Genomic DNA, 16,244 nt, shown 5'->3' with positions numbered 1-16,244 from the left:
ATATAAACGACAACCTTTGCACATAGGAATATAAAGCTTGTTGTCCAGAGACTTCAGCTTTGTTAATACAGAGATGTCTTCAGGAAAAAGGAGAGCCCTCTCCTAAGGAGAAATGGAAGCAGTGAGCAGAGACACGCTGAGGTAACCCCAAACTGTGACAGATACCAAAGCCACTGTCTTGGTTCTACATGTGTTATCCACCTGTACACTTTCTGAGCTGTTTCTCTGGTTCTTGGCCAGCCATTGGCTTGTGTTGAAGCGAGACACTCCTATTCCCATTCTTTCTTGAACTGTAGTCCTCCACCCTCCACCTGAATCACTCTGGCCGAAGCTGTGGTTTGTGCCTAGCCTCTTCTTCATTGTTAAGTAACCTACACACTTGGTGGTCCTCCAACGTCTATCACGATGCTCATCCATACCGTCTACTTAATCTTCCCTATGTTTTTCCTATTGCTCCTACTGTGTTATCTGTGTCTTTTAAAACAAATTCAAACATTTGGTCTCAGGATTCATTTACTATCTTTGTTACATTTACTTATTTGTAAATGTGTTTCATCAGCATCTGTCTGTACACTGCATTGCCCACAAAGGCCAGAAGAGGGCATCAGAGTGCTGGAATTGGAGTTACAGATGTTTCTGAGCAGCCATTTGGGGGCTGGGACTCAAAGACAAGACACATAGCTGCTGTTTTCCTTGCTCTGTGGTGGATTTTTCAGGTAAAGTCTAAGGATATTTTTTCCCTGATGTTCTGAACTGGAATTCCTACTGCATGCTAAACAGTTCCTGCAAAGCACCTAATTGAAAAAAAGACATCTTCAGTCCTTTGTCTTCTCAGTAGTCAACAGCCCCAGAAGATGCAACCCTTTTCTGGCACTAGACTTTTTGTTTGTTAGCTCCTTATGTCTAGCAGGAACGTTCTTGAACTGTTAATAGGATAGCTCCATTTTAATACTTTCTATATGTGTGTAGTTTAGGAAGCTTCTACAGCAGTAGGTTTCTTAAGACTGTGGGAAAGACTGTCTTTCCTCCCAGTTTCCCTCTTCTACTCTGTCTTCTCATCTCCCACTCCAATTTATTCCTTCCTCCTTTGTAATTTCTCCTCTGACCTCTTATTCCAGTGTATTCTATCTCCCCTCCCCCGAAAGCCCCTGTCTACTACTTCTTAGTAATTCCCTGACCTCTGTGGGTATTCTGTTCCAAATGAAACAAATATATCTAAAGATTCAAAACTAAGTTCCACAAATGAGAGAAAAATATGTGATGATTATCTTTCTGGATATGGGTTGCCTCGTTCCGAATGATTATTTCTGGGTCCACCTATTTATGAATTTCATAATTATTTTTTAATAGCTGTATAACATTCTGCTGCGTAGATATACCACGTTTCATTACACGTCCGTATGTCGATGGACGTTGGGTAGGGTTTTCTGACCATGTAGGAAGCTTCTAGATTTCTGCTGTCTAACTTCGTGTTCTCGCCTGCAGAGGCTGGTTCTGTAAGGAACAGCTTCTGAGGATTCAGTGCATAGGGCACCTGGACCTGTGACTGATTTGTGAGCCCCTCACATGTTGACTCCACCCAGATTTAGAAGATCCATCAATTCACTCATGAGAATATCCTGTAAGGACCCCAAGAGAGAAATGCCAACATTTTCAGCTTCTTAATAAAATCCACTTGACTGGCCAGTCGCTTTTAAGGCAATGGTTTTCAACCTTCCTGATGCTGAGAACTTTTAACACAGTTCCTCATGTTGTGGTGACCCCCAGCCATGAAATTATTTCCATTGCTACTTCATAACTAATTTGCTACTGTCATGAGTCATAAGGTAACTTTGTGTTTTCTGATGGCCTTTGGCCCCTGTGAAACGGTTGTTCAATCCCCACTCCAGGGGATGAGACCACAGGTTGAGAACAGTACCCCTGCTCATCTCTCTAGGTAGATATGGAACTTTAGCTTGGTGGTCTCTTAACTCACAAGAAAGGACAGCCTAGGGGCACGGACCTGTAATTTGAAAAGGACTACTCAGAAACGCAAACAACAGCAGCAAAAACAAAAACAAAGTAAAAGAAAAAGAATCGGGAGAAAGTACAAGTATAATACAAACAAAATGAGAAAAAATATGATATACAAAAGCACCTTCATAAAACCACATTTGTCTGATACTACTAAGTGCTTTAGCTCAGTCCTTTGGGTTCCTGTTTATTTTTAGCCATGGTCTCTGTCCAGGTTGTATACTGTGTAGATTGACAAATCTGGAATTCTGCCTCCCGTGTGCTGGGATTACAGGCATTCACCAGCATGTCTGGCTCCTTGAATGCACTTTGTTAGAAATAACAGCTGTTCTAAAAATATCTCAGGATGGTCTTAGTTATTAACTCAATTGAACTTTTGTTAATTTTACATTTTAGACAAAAATCTGTCTCTAAGGTATGTCTCCCTGTCCTTGAATAAGTCCTGTATGGATTCTGAAAATAAGTTTAAAACAAATTACTAGTCACACTTACCAGAAAGAAACATTCAGCTTACAATTCTAATATTCTCATTTTCAGATTGGCAAAATGGAAATATCACTAACTTGGAAAGGAAGAGAACCATTGGCGACACACTCGGGGTTTCTCAGTCCTTTGTGCTGTTGCTGTAAAATGGTCATGCCCTTGATTCATTGGCCAATCATAGTGGAAATGGGGAACTTTTAGGGAAAGAATGGCTTAGAGTGAGGTTGGGGATTTAGCTCAGTGGTAGAGCTCTTGCCTAGCAAGCGCAAGGCCCTGGGTTTGGTCCTCAGCTCCGGGGGGGGGGGGGGGGGGGGGAGAATGGCTTAGAGTGTGGTTCCAGTGAGATGTCTACTCTTAGAGCTACTTTTCATTATTGCTGTCACTGACAAGTCTTTATTTAAATCCCACAGAGTGTAGGCTTCAAGGACAGGGAGGAGGCTGGGGGTCTGATGCTCACGTGGGACTTGGGATGTCCCATCAGGCTGTGCTGGAAACACTGGAGTTAAAGGAGGCCACTAGGACTTAGAGGATACGTTGGATCTTTCACTTTTCAGGTTAGGAAGCCCTACAAAGTGAAAGTCAGGATTATTAAGATTTTTTTTGTTCCCTTTGATCTTATTTGCTCTCAGACTCTGTGATCTTCAGAGTTCAAAAGCAACTATATACTTAATGCAATACATATAACACATGTAAATAAATACATATAAATGCATATATGTAACTGGATTGCATGCATAATTTGACAAAGTTTGATTAGGGTTTCTTTCACTAGTAACATGCTCTCGTGCCACGTGGTAAACTATTACTGAATTCTCATAAATTCTACTGTAGTGCCCTTCAATTCAGAAATAGTTTACAAAAATAGCAAGCATTTTAAAGCAGCAATTTTTGTGTAGTGAATGTAGGGCTCCTTTAAATGGACTGCTGATTATGACAGAGTACTGGTTTTATCTAAAAAGCCCCATGGTGAAGTTAATTTGGGCATTGTTATATTGGACAGAGATCTCTGTTTTCAGGGCTGCTAGGAACCTGTAAAATGCCACTGTAATTTCTCCCTTTTATTTGCATATTTCTTGGGGGAGCCCTCTGGGAGATTATTCTGGATCACTCTGACATTAAAGTTTGATATGGAAGCTATGGAACTAGTCAAACTAGTAATATTAGGCTTAGATTTTTTAAACCTACTTTTAATAAGGGTTTTCAAATACTTCACACACACACACACACACACACACACACACACACACACACATTCACACTCTTACACCCTTTCTGGCCCACTGTCAGAAAGTAGGAGGGGAGAGGGGTAAGGAGATGTGGGCCTGTTTAGATGTAGTTCTTTGGAGGCAATTTCAATTTCCGTTGTCAGGATACCAGCAGTCCAGTATAATAGTGTCAGGATACCAAACAAATCAGCAGCAGTGGCACGATCCAGCAGAAACAGCCAGGCTTCCTCCACATCACAGGAAAAAGTCAGTGAGAGCAACCATGAAACAAAGTCAAAGATCAGCAAAGACTAGAGACCAAGGAAGCCATTGCAAAGCTAGCAATGCAAGCGTAGCGTGCAGTCACTGGCCATTGAGTCCTATTTATACTCTTCAAACATCATGTGTCTGTCCACTGGTCTTTCCTCAGCAAAATACCATGTGAGTCTGCATCACATGATGCTACCAGAAACTTCCACCTGAGTAATACTTCTGCCTCCTAAAGGTCTAGGTTTTGTGTGACCAGCAGGTACATTTTGAGTATTTTTCCTAGAGAAGGACACGTTTATACTCACACACACCTTGTACACAGATGTTCTTTATCTGTTGTAATAGAAAAATACCAGAGGTTACCTAGATCCCCCTCAGCCTAAATCCTTTGTGTTGCTACTATAGTCTTTGCTACTATTTATTTTTTTCCACAGCCAGAGGACGAGTGTCACTTCTGAGATGGAGAAATAGTCCTTGTATTCCTATACACTGCATACTTTGAGGTATAGTAATAGTTCCTACTTGAGCAGAGTATGAAATACTGCTGATTTATATAAAGAACATGGTAGTTGGTGAAACAGAGATCAGAAATGCAGCTACTGCAGTTCTTCAGCAGAACAAGCCTGGAAGAACAGCAGTTAGAGCCCCAGAGCACAGCTGCTGTGTAAGAGAAAACAGTCTGGTCTCTTTTGTATTAAAATACAAATTTGCCTTGGTTCGTGATTATCCTTTAATTTTCATAGAAGTACTGCTGAGATCACATGCGCTTCATGTCTCGCTGTCCCCCAGTGGCTTCATAAAGCATGCTTCCAGTTCCCTTATCAAGCACTTGGAAATGCATCCTTAGTTTCTTCTAACGGGAGAAACTGGCCATCAAAGAGTTACCTAAAAACCAAAGGAAAGAAAACAATCACCAGAAAATGTGTGGCAGTGAAAAGCTTCATTTTAAAGCTTCATTTTAAGTATGAACAAAAGGTCCTAAACACACACACACACACACACACACACACACACAGAGTGAGTGAGAGAGAGAGAGAGAGAGAGAGAGAGAGAGAGAGAGAGAGAGAGAGACATTACCACCACCACCACCACCACCACCACCACCACCACCACCAACAACAACAACAACAACAACAAAGATAAGACAAAAAACAATTCTATAAAAACAACCTGGTTTCAAAACAGGGGAATCAACTGCTATCTCATATGAGGGAGTAGATGTGGCAGATAAGCTCATGAAAACATGTTCATTAGCTAGTAGAAAAATAACAAGTAAAACCACAATGGCCTACCATTGCATACCTACTGCCATGGCTAAGTAAACCAAGAAATACTGAATAATGAAGACAGGAGGTTGCAATGGCAGAAGGCAGGTAAGGATGAGGAGATGAGTGGGTTTGGGATGCATGATATGAAACTCACAATGAAAACACAACACACTAGTGAAAATATCAAGTGTTGCTGTATACCTGGAAATGCTGGTTTCTTAGTTGCTGGTGGGAATGAAAACTGATACAGCCATTCTGGAGAACTGCCCCCGGAAGTTGCACCTGCGTATTTTTTCTAGAGGAAAAAAAAAGTTTATACAGAACACAAAACGTGTACATGTTCTTAGGTTAGCTGTGATAGGAAAATACTGGGAGCTGCCTAGCTCTCCCTCAACCTACATCCCTTGCATTGTGGGTGGATTATTTTCACACTTCTTACTGTTTACTTATGTAGCCAGAGGAGGAGGAGAATGGGCACGGTCCCTGCTACAGTTTGCTACAGCTGCTCGGCAAACTGATTCATAGGCCATAAAAAGAGATGAGCTGTTGGGGCATGACTCCAACCTGGATAGACCTTAAGTGCTATAGGGCTGCTGAAAAAGAAAGCCAAAATATACAATAAAAATATTGTGCATATATATATATATATATATATATATATATATATAGTTATTATCAAAATAAAGTTGTGGAGGAAAACAGATTAGTAGTTGCCAGGGGACAGGTGTCAGTTACAGCAGGGCAAAATACAAAGTAACCACCGAAAAGAGGTGAAATGGTCATCTGTCTCTCCCGTGTAGGTGGTTACCTGGAGACATTACATAAAAGTGCTCTAAAATGAACATAGGCTTAAGGATGGAGACAGTAAAGCAAGTAATAGACTGATAGCACTTTCCTGGTTTTGACTTCTGCATTCATATATCTGTGATATGCTATAGCTCTACTTAGGACGTTACTGGTGGGGAAGTTAGTTGGTGGTTGTCTGGAACTGTAGTATTTTTGCATCTTTCTGTGAGACTATAATTACTTCAAACTTAAAAGCCTGAGGGCTATGTAGTCCCTCAGGCTTTGAGGACACAGTAGTACAGAGACAAAGAACTTGGAATCCTAGAGCCAGTGAGTGCCATGTCCATTTATTTTCTTGAGAGTACCAGGGACAGGAATCAGTTCTTGATATTGGTAGGTAAGAACCATCAAGGCCCCATCTCCGTTAATGCCTGTCTTTGTAGGCAGAGAACTTACTACACCAGGGAACTAATGGAAGACATCAAAGGGTGACCTAAGCAGAGCTCCAGTGTTAAAGACGAGACCACTCTGAAGGATAAATGAGTGAACTTGGGGTTAAGCAGTGTCTTCAGCTTCTATTGCGGGTGTCAAAGCCATGACCAAAAGCAACTTGGGAAGGAGAGGGTTTATTTCCTCTTACACTTTCACTGAGGTGAGTTAAGGCAGGAACTGAAGGTAGGAACCTAGAGGCAGGAACTGAAGCAGAAGCCACGGCGGAGTGCAGCTTACTGGCTTACTTCTCAGGCTTCTGGTCAGCCACCTTTCTTAGAACTCCCAGGGTCACTTACTCAGGCATGGCACCACCCACAGTGGCTGGGCTCTCTCAGACCATTAATCTCAAGCATACGCTAGACTTTTGCCTGCAGGTCAATCTCAGGAAGACCTTTTCTTAGTTGTGGTTCCCTCTTCCCAGGTATCTAGTTTCCGTCTCTTCCACATGCTTTCAGTTAATATGAAACTGCAAAGTTCTGTTCTTCGTTGTATAGCAAAACTACTGATTTACTAAGAAATATAAAAGTATATTTATGTGGAATCAAACCACATCTGGTGAGTAAACTCACTCTCTCTCTCTCTCTCTCTCTCTCTCTCTCTCTCTTTCTCTCTCTCTCTAATTTGAATGTTCTTTATGGTCACTATGCATGCTTTTTCTTATAAGAAGAAAGAGCTTTTGAAACAGTTCCCAAGTAACCCTCCACCCAACATATTAAAAAATATGGGGCTTAAATTCTTTCTGACCATGTATCTCTTTCATTCCTTTCTTAGACACCGAAAGCAGGAGGAATCGGTTATTTTTTTTCTTCATCCCTTTCTGTGTCCCAAGATTCAGGAGCCTATTGGCAGAGTAAATGTGTCTGGTGTGTCTAGTGAACCTTCACTCCCCGTTTAGTGTGAGCATGGGAACCAATGTCGATTGCTGTATTGAGAGTCCCTTCCTTTCTACCTTGGACTCACATAGAAACAGCTCTGTGGCCCTGCAGTTACCCACACATAGCGGGTACTCAGACATTTATTCTGACTTCAGTATTAGAATAGCTAGTTACCCAGTCCCCCTTCCTTGCATGACACCAGTAACAAGAAGTATTTCCACAGAAAGAAGTATGTCCAAATTCTTCTGTCTTTACCCTGTGACTGGGAGGGAGGGAAAGGAGAGAATTCAGGCGCAGGACGTAGAGGGAGTATTCTTGCTCTGTCACAGTGACAAGAGCCACTGAGTAGTCAGGACAGTTAGCTCTGTTCTGCACACCTGTCCGGAAGCAATCCTATACTTCCCCAGCTGCTCTTTCCCCTACGGTGGGACCATGTCTGTAAAGTCTACCTCATAGGGAGGGAACGTGTACTCCCATTGCTCCTTCCGGAAAGCACCCACTGGGGTAGCGTGTAAATAGATGCAGGTTGTGCAAATGCTGGGATATTTAACTTTCTTCCTGGAGCTAAGACTCTAACAGTCATTTTCCTCGCTGTATCCATTAGCTTCTGCATAAACAGTTGAACCATGTTACATTGATGTGGGATACTGCCGTAGTTCACACTCTTCATTAAACTGGACATATGAATAAAAAAAGCCAGACAGTGTGAACAGATTTAAGAAGAAATTCACTTGCTGGTGAACATAGGAGTCTTAAATTTGGCATTTATTTCATGAACATTTCTGTTAGAATATAATTCTGTGATCCTAGATATCACAATGGCTGTATCTATTTTAACAATAACACTAATGACGATAAAGGCCAGGATTGTAATTAGTATGAATGTCAGAGGAAGATTCTGATGACTCACATAGTGAATCAGGGCTGCTTTAGTCCATTTCTGTTGCCATAATAGAATCCCCAAGAGTGGACATAAGGAACAGAAGCTTTGCAACCTCGTGTTCCTAGAAACAGAGAAGCCCAGGATCCCGGGGATGTCCTCTGGTGAAGGTTTCCTGTTGGATCTTAAAATGATGGAGGGTATCACAAAGTAAGACAGAGCGGGTGGGCCAGAAAAGGACTCACTCACATAAGAAAGCCAGTCCAGCAGCAAGCCATTCATCTCTGTCTTGAAGACAGAGCCCACAGGTTCTGGGCATCTCCCACAGCACCCCACCCCCACTCCTGCCAGTGTCACTGCTCAAGGAAGCAACTTTAATTTCTAACTAGTGATCCAGTACTGCAAGTTGCTGTCATAAAAGCTGAAATTTCCACACTGATAGAAAAGATAATTGTTGTTTGTTTGTTTTTAACACTGAAGAGAATGTATTTAAGAGTGGTGCCTAGTTTTCTGCTTGGCAGCGATAGGCGTGTTTCATGACCCCTTCAAATCATCTAAAACAGCTCCGTGACTGAGTATGGATGGTCAGGCCTTGCTAACCACAGCATGTTTTAACTAAAGAGAGCACATGAATTCTGTTTGCACTCTGGAAATCAACAAGAAATCCCAAATCAAGCCGATCTGAACACCGAGTAAAGGGTTTAAAGGTCTGGGGAAATTTGCTCATTGGTTAAGAGTGCTTGCTGCTTTTGAAGAAGCCTGAAGTTTGATTTCCTGCACCCACATGAGGTGGCTTACAACTGGTACCTGTAGCCCCAGGAGATTCGTTACCCTCTTTTGGCTTCCAAAGACATCCACACACAAGCAGACCATATACATCTAGGTAAGAATAAAGAAATCTTAAAAAAAAAATGTCTAACAATCAGACGGGTGATGAACTGCTTTGCGAACAAGTCTTCATTGAGGTAACCTTTCCTTGACTAAACCCAGCTAGCAGATTGCTCACAATCAGCAGTTCAGTTCTCCGGATGGAAAAGTGTGAGACCCTTTGGTTTGGTAATCTAACGCCATCTTCATTATTGTCATAGAGGTGATTGCATTCTCCAGAAGATTATGTGCAGTTGATCTTGTGCCCTGAATGCCTTTCATTGCAAGCTAATGCAATACACAATACCAAACAGTAGTTTGCTTCACCAGAACGTACATACACCAGGTTTCAACAAATGCTTGACTTCTTAGGAAAGTGTCTTTAGATGGAAAGGCTCACATCAAAAAGGGTTTGAGGAGGTGATGTGTTTCAGCTTAACATGGAGGAAAACATGGTAGAATCCCGGGAGCACTGATGTTCTTTGTTTTGGTAGTGAGGACTGGGTGTGTGTTTTTCGGTGTTAATTATGCCATAGCATTGATGCTGTGGTTCCTGCCAAGGCTGGACCCCCAGTGTATGGGATTGTTGGGGGGGCGATAATGAGGGGGTGGATATTCTATGGGAATATCCTGTGTGAGAATATTTTTTCTTAAAAGAAATATCTTCTTTTTTCTCTTTCTCTTTTTCCTTCTCCCGTCCCCCAGTAGGAGTTATAAAAATAGGTGATTCCATTCGGTAGGGGAATACATACTATTTCCAAGACTGAAACATCCTGTGAGAAACAGATTTCATGAGACAGTTTGTAGAAGATTTAGCAGTTTGACAAAGTCCGCTCAAACTGAAGAGCCCATGTGGTCTGGGTCATGATTGGAGGCTCCTCTGCTTTGAACATAAGAGAACCAAAGATTTCTCAGTTCTTCTGAGGTACCACTGATGGGGACTCCTGGGGACCTGAGCACCGATTGTCTTAAAGGAGGGCTGTGGGAACTTGAGCTTGGTCATCTGTGATTTTCCAGTTCCATTGTAAAGCAAGAGGGGGGTCACTCAGACCTTAAGAGGGAGTGCTAACCTCCCTTGCACTTGTAGACTCTTGTGAGCACAGAGTCCTAGCCATCCTTCCTGGCCTGCTAGAAATAGCATCCAATTCTCTGGCTATTTCTAGACGAAGTGAAAAACGGTGGTAAGCAGAAGGATTGTCACCATGCAAACCCAGGACATATGGGAGAAGTTAAAGATGTGTTTTGCCTGTGGGTTATAATGAGTGTGGGCAAGATGCTCATTTACCAATTGTAAAGAGTGCGAATGTTTGGGCTTCTAACTGGAACTCTTCCTGGGACTTGCTTTAACTTGCTTTCTAATTTCTTAAAATAGCTTCGGAACCTATAGTTGAGATATGGACAGTAAGAGTCACAGCACTGACTTTCCTTCAAGCAAACTGCATCAAAAAATAAAGTTGACGGGGGTTGGGGATTTAGCTCAATGGTTAGAGCGCTTGCCTAGGAAGCGCAAGGCCCTGGGTTCGGTCCCCACCTCCGAAAAAAAGAACCAAAAAAAAAAAAAAAAAAGAAAGAAAAGAAAAGAAAAGAAATAAAGTTGACTAACGCTCAAGCTTTAAACAGGACAGACTCACAGCCTGTCAATTCATCCCATTGGATTTGGACTTGCATGCATGTGTGGGGTGGGTCGTCAATGTTTTCTGTTAGTTCTCGTTAGGAAAGGGCTATCACCTGATTTATACTCTTACATGGTGAACCTCTATCTAGAAAGGCAACTCTAGCCTCCGCGGAAGCCATTTAAGCTGTTATTCTTTGGGGACATTTGTCATACCACATTTTTTGGTCCCTCTTTCCTTAAAGAACAACTGTGGGAGCCAGTATCTCGGGGACTTGTCATGAGTCAGTGAGCTGTCACCTCTAGTGTGAGCTATTTGGAGGTGCCAGTGAGCCGCCACCCTCGCCATCCCGGATAGCACGTCTTTATCACTTGCATCATGAGTTGTTTTGTTTTCCTTTTTTGTTTTTCCTTAAAGCAAATCTCTTTCTTTCTCTGTCCATCCCCACAAAAGCAGTTATAAAAATAGGTGATTCCATTTGGTAGGGGAATCACATCCTACGGAGACATCCTGTGAGAAACAGATTTCATTAAAGAGCCCGAAATGACAGGCATGCTTTAGATTTCGCGTCGGAGAGGGAATGCTGCCTCCAGGTATCAGACGACTAAAACGATCCCAAATGTTTTATCTGATGCCAGCTGTGAGCCTTCCGATAAATCACCCACTGCATACACTCAGAGGGTTTAGTGCAATGAGCCCTTTCCCCTCGGAAGACAAGCAGTACCACCAGAAGGAGTAGTTCCCTCACGCCCTGTCCGTCACAGCACTTCCTGTAGCATCCCACTGCAGGCTCAGTGTGGACAGACCAATAAACTGCCCTCTGGGACCATGATTCCCTGAGAGCGCTACTCATTCATTCCTACTTATTTTCCTTGGGACCTGGCGAGTCATCTTTTGCGCCATTGTATGTTGGTTGTGTGATTCATTTCAGACTTTTTTCGCTCCCCCAGTCTCAGGGCAATGGCTCACTTGGAGGAACACCGCGCTCATCTGTTAAGTGTCATGGTTCACAACATGGCACTTCGTCAGAGCCCCGCGCTGACTTCTCAGGGGTTAGCGTGGTTAAATAAGAAGATGACAAAAGAAATTGCTTTTGTGTGGGTGAGACTATCCAGGCCTCTCAGGCCTCCCAGGCATTTATTTTAAGACAATAACTTTCAGAGCTCTTTATGGTGATGACACTGTCAGCCTTTATAATTTCAATCCCTTTGCTTTTATCAAGAGACATATGTGCCTCAAATGCAGAGCGTGAAATCGGCCTCCGCCTAGCACCGCCTCAGAACAAATGTGATTAGCGGCTCTTCCCATTTTCTGATAGCCTCCCTTCCCCTCCCTTCCCTTCCTCTCCCTTCCCCTCCCTTTCCCTCCCTCCCTATTTCTTTTCCTTCCCTTCTCCCTTCCGACTTTTTCCCCCCCCTTTTCTTTTTGCTTTGTTCATTTTGGAGCTAGCAAATTGCTTCTCCTTGTGTGCTCTTTAAAATTTATGACAAAATAGTTTTTCCACAAGAAGTATTGCTAGTTCCATCAGAAGGGAAAAAAAAATGATTCCTCTAGTATGCTGAGGGATGACAGAGTTCATCTTCTCTGGAGCTTTTAAAGAAGCTAATAGTGGTTGTTTCTATCCAAGGAGCAGAACAAGACCAGAAGTGTCTTATGGCTCTTTCGGCAGGAGAGGGTAAGCACGGCCTCTTTTCTACCTCGGCCAGGATTCCTAATGGCCAGGCTGGCTGGGTCCTCAGGCTCTGTTGAATTTACTCAGCAGAACAAAGAGAAATATTTTTCCAGTTGATTTATTTAATCACTGATTTTTTCAGAACAAATTTTAGTTAGTTTTCTTTATTTTTTCTTAAACAGGGGTAAGAGTTGGCTTTTCCTAGATTAGGAAATAGATTATAAGACATGCTTCCAGGTCATTAAAAACAAAAACAAAAAACAAACAAAACAAAAGCCAGCTCACTGTGGGATGGCACTGCTGATGCTGAGACTCAAACGCCTGGCAAGTTAGGGAATGGGACAGGAGGCGATTTCATCCTGTCATTCGTCACCCAGTGAGCAGAAAGGCCGGTCAGTCGTCTGGAGTCCAGAAATGCTTTCTCAGAGAGCCCCTGCCTGAGCAATCGCTGCTGAGGGAGGGACAAGGGACCACTTCTGCAGCTGCAGCCCAGGGAACCGAAGACACGGCATGCCTTTCCTGTGTGTTTTAAATTAGCTTCATCAAGCTATAAATATTTTTAGTAATTTCTAAAAAAATGAAATATTTCTGTCTACACCAGAAGACCAAGTTGTGCAACACAAATTAATTTCTTATGGAGGTGAGCACTGAAGAAAGGCATGGCGGTGTTCCCGACTCTGGCTAGTCAGATTAGCATCACTTCTTCTTTTTTTTTTTTAATTTGAGCCAGGGTTTCTCTATGTAACCCTGGTCATCCTGGAACTCACTCGGTAGACCAGGCTGGCCTTGAATCCAGAGTTCTGCCTACCTCTGGAGTTGTGGAATTAAAGGCATGCACCGTCATGTCTGGCTCGACATCTATCTTAACCATGGACAAAGGAAGAAATGATGAAGAAAATATTAGCTAAAACTGAAGTTTTGAGATGAACAGATTTGAAGGGAAAAGACTGCTGTGAACTGAGGGCATTTGTTTTAGACTTCGGGATCATTTTTTTTTTAAGTTTATTTTATGTAACTGTTTCCAGATACAGCAGAAGAGGGCATCAGATCTCATTGCAGATGGTTGTGAGCCACCATGTGGTTGCTGGGAACTGAATTCAAGTCCTCTCGAAGAGCAGTCAGTGTTCGTAACCTCTGAGCCATCTCTCCAGCCCTTCCGCGATCATTTTTAATGTTAAAACTGGAGTGTTTGTTAACTGGAATTCTGTTAATGCCTTTGCAATGTTCCTTGGTTATTATCCTTTTGTATCCACAGTCAAGACAACCAATTGTTATAGAGCTGATACTGCTCAATAATCCTTCTGGGCCCAGAGTGGGAAGGAACAATGCAAGCAGGAACAGCTTACAGAAGCAGAAATTCTACCACATTCACATTTATTATTTGTTGTTTTATTATTTGTTGAGCTCTTTCTTGCATTATGAAGGAGACAGCCAATAGAAGTTTTGCAATCTTGTTCTTTTAGTTCTAACGATCACTGAGAACATGGGGCAGTGGGAATTGGGGTGAAACAAATGGGCTGGGTGGAGAAATTCAGAGTTCGCATCAGTGCAATTAAGTGTAGAAAGCTTGAAAGATTTGGGAGAAAATGGCTGGCAGAAATGCAAGGCTTGGATTATTATGACAGTGAGGTTTCTCCTCTGGAAGCAAGATGATCAGAAGTGACGGTATGTGGAGATGAGTATATGTCAGCCATGATTTTAATGCTGGAACTGGGTCTGCACTTACATGGCTACAATACACTGCAAAACTAAAACAGCCCAAATCAGAACTTTCTAATTCCTATTTCTTACTCCACAAACATATCTTGACTATATTTCTCTTTCTTAATGGTGGGAAACTCAAGGAAACTCAGTTACTCAAAGGGAAAAAAAAAACATGAAAAAACGAAAAACCTCAGAGTAATTCTTAGTTCTTTTTTTATTTGCTACTTCTTCAACCACAATATATGTCAATCTACTTCCAAAATATATCCCAGAGATGTCTCTCTTTGTCTCCATTGCTACCACTGTCCACCTCAAATAGAAGGTTAAGCCGATGTTTTAATGTTTTAATGACATAATCCTAATTCTCTGTTCTCTTTTGAAAATAAAAATAGGAAACAATCATCATAATATGAGGCTGCGAGGCTTCCAGGCTCTGGGCACCTGACGATGCCTTAGAGCCTTCTGCTTTCCATCTCTGGAGCCTTGAAAAGCACAAAACCCCTGAGAAATCTCTTCTCGACACAGGAAAGAGAGCAAAGTAGGATGCTTAGCGGCTTTGGGCACGGTGGGCTTTCTCCTTTTGTGCTGGGGGTAGGGCTTATGAGTTAGACTGACTGTTTATGGGTCTCTGGAGGAGTGTTCTTTATTCCTTCCCCATTTCTTTCCCCACACCCCCCATAAAACTGTCTTTAAGCAGGGAACCTCAGAACACAAATTCTTCAGTACTATCATTTGCCAGAGTGGGACTTCCCCTTGGGAACACTTGTAGAGGGAAGAATACCAAGGTGACACTTTCTCAGTCTGTGCTGAATTCAGTTTAGAGACGATGAAAGATCAGAGCTAACCTTTTTTTATTCCTTCTTGTAGATGGAACTATAACAGAATTTTGTAAGAGTTCATTTACTACGGTAGAGGCTGTCTTTTCTCCAACGTTGAGTCTTTGCTCCTTGTTGACAGTCAATTGGGTGTAGCTGTGTGGGTTGACCTCTCCGTTCTTGGTTCTGTCTCATCAGTCCACAAGGCTGAGTGTGTACCAGCCCTATGCTATTTTGTCTTATGGCTCTATAGGATAATTTAAAACCAGGGCATCATAATATCAGTAGTATAGCTGTTCTTGCTTACAGTCGTGTTGGTTATTTGGGGGTCGTTCATGTGTCACCATGCAGTTTTGACTTGCATTTACTTGATAGCTGAAGATGATAAACATTTTTCATGCTTTTTTTTCTATTTGTATTTCACCCTTTGAGAGTCATTTGTCCATTTTTGCTTTAGGAAGGGTCTCTACCATTGTGATAAAACACCATGGGAGCAGCCTCACAGAAGCAGAGAGAGGGGGCATAGGAGAGGGGAGTACCGGGAAAGGGGATAACATTTGAAATGTAAATACATAAAAAAATCCAATAAAAATGCAAAGAAAAGTAACTTGAGGAGGAAAGGGTTTATTTCAGCATAGAACTCTCAGGTCTCACGCCATCACTGAGGAGAGTAAGAGCAGGAAGTGAAGGCAGAAACCTGGAGACACGATGCAGAGGCCATGGAGGAACGCTGCTTACTGGCTTGCTCAGTTTGCCTTTTTCTAAATCCCAGACCACAAACCCAAGATGGGCTGGGATCACCCACAGCAATTACGAATCAAGAGACGGCACTACAGACTGACCTACAGACTGACCTACTCAGCTGATGCATTTACTCAGCTGACAGTTCCTCCTCTCAGATGACTCTAGCTGTGCCCAGTTGCCATAGAACTAGCCAGCAAATTTCTTTTGTGGATCTATTAATTTGACTCTCTGGTTTGGGGAGATTTTTGTGTTCTTCATACATATTAGCCACCGTCCAGATATGTGCTGACAAAGAACTCCCCCATTCTGTAGGCATCTTCCCTCAGTTTATAATTTCGTTTGATGTAGAGATGCTTTTTAATTTTATGCAATTCCATTTATTAGTTCTTTCCATTACACATCCTTTAAGAAAATTATGGCTTATGTGGAGATCTTGAAATATTTTTATGAACTTTCACTTTCAGGTTTTGCATTAAGATCTTTGATATGTTTTGATTTTTTTCTTTTCCTTCCTTTCTCTCTCTCTCTCTCTCTCTCTCTCTCTCTCTCTCTCTCTC

This window comes from Rattus norvegicus, chromosome 8 (assembly GCF_021556685.1).
Source record: "Rattus norvegicus strain SHRSP/BbbUtx chromosome 8, alternate assembly SHRSP_T2T, whole genome shotgun sequence".
Classification (NCBI taxonomy): Eukaryota; Metazoa; Chordata; class Mammalia; order Rodentia; family Muridae; genus Rattus; species Rattus norvegicus.
Note: the sequence above shows the minus strand (reverse complement) of the source record.